Here is a 1,610-nt window from a genome sequence, read left to right on the forward strand (position 1 = left end):
GCAAAAAGTTTTGATTTTCAGTCATCATCAGGCTAATTTCGAGATTTTTTCAATTTTCAATATAATTTTGCTGTTGATCCTGCAGTCTGCAATTTACAATTAAATTTTGTGGCTGTTAATGGAGGCCTCGGTATGGCATTTATTTTTTCAAAAACAAGTAAAGTTAGATATTCACTTTTGGACGCATTTAGTAGGGCAAAGTGTGTTCTATATGAGGGAAAAGTTTCGATTCTCAGCCATCATCAAGCTGTTTTCTTTTAATTTCAACTACTTAACGGTTGTTTCTGCAGGCCTCAGTTTGCCAGTTACTTTCGACACTTTTAGATGTATTTATTCAAAGACTGTTAAACTTTTCAACTAGACAATTTTGAGCACTCAAGTTCAATTTTTAAGCGCAAAACTGTGATTTTCCACTCAAAACAGTTTCAAGAAGTGGTCTGCGAAGAAAAGATAGATCTCAAGACGCTTTATCCGAATGATTATTAGGACTCAGCAGATATTTTCGATATTTATAGATAAAAGCGGTTCTTCATTCTGTTCCTTTTCCAAAAAATAAAAAAATTAAAAAATACATAAATATAAATTGCCGTTTAAATTTAGTTTTCCATGTTTTGTAAAAGTGCTTATTTTGTTGCTTTACACGGCAATGAGTCCTAAATATGCGCCGAAAGCTAAGAGAGGTTTTTAAATCCGCGTTGATTTTTCTTTTTACGCATTTTGCGCCAAAACTAAACACATTTCTAAGTGGATGTTTTATATGAAAATGGGCGTATTTTAACGCTCTATCCGGCAATGAACCCTGGAGTTTCACAGCTCAAGCTATTCTCGAATTGTGAGCCAAAAGTTTGTCTCTTTAGAGGTTGGACATGTTGTTGCTGCTCTAAACAGAAAAAATCACCACTGAAAAGTCCTCCGAACTTTACCCGACAGATCACTTTTCACGTTGTCTTATTTTGGCTTCTATCGCTTTAGTGGTTAGGATTTTCTGGCAAAACCGGTCTGGGTGAAACATATTTCTCCTTACGGGCTCCAAGGGTTGTTTTTAAACAGTTTCGGAAACAACTTTTTCAAACCCGGTATTTTTGGTCGACATTCTCACTGAGATGAAACTCGCTGGAGTAAATCAACAAGTCTTTCCTCTTACTTACTTGTAGAAAGTGTCTTAAGGGGATCGCGACAATTTTACAAAGGCAAATTACTGCGATTAGTCAATGTGTGGGCTGAAATTAACCAAAGCGGATCCCATTCCATCGAGATTCATTGGATCTAATGCGCAAATCGATCCCAACTAACAGAAATTAATCAAAGATTATCCGCGTATCGGTTTGCATTTTACCCCGGAAATGTCGAGTGGGTTTTACGCAATTCGGCTAATCAAATATTTAATCGAGCAAGCCGATATTACAACCTGAAGGATCCCACGGCAGTTGTTCTTGCGAGCAAAACACTCAAAAACGATCCAGAGTGGATGAACATGCCTGAATAGAGTTAAGGTTGGAAAGTGATCGCTGGTCCGATTCGGACACAACTGGGCCCCCCATTTGCCGATAAACAGTCTGTAATTTAGGGCTCCAATAAAGTAACGGAAAAAGGCACCTGATTAGCGAAGA

This window comes from Dendroctonus ponderosae, unplaced genomic scaffold, assembly GCF_020466585.1.
Source record: "Dendroctonus ponderosae isolate FM_Combo_2020 unplaced genomic scaffold, Dpon_F_20191213v2 Dpon_F_20191213_10, whole genome shotgun sequence".
NCBI classification, from domain to species: domain Eukaryota; kingdom Metazoa; phylum Arthropoda; class Insecta; order Coleoptera; family Curculionidae; genus Dendroctonus; species Dendroctonus ponderosae.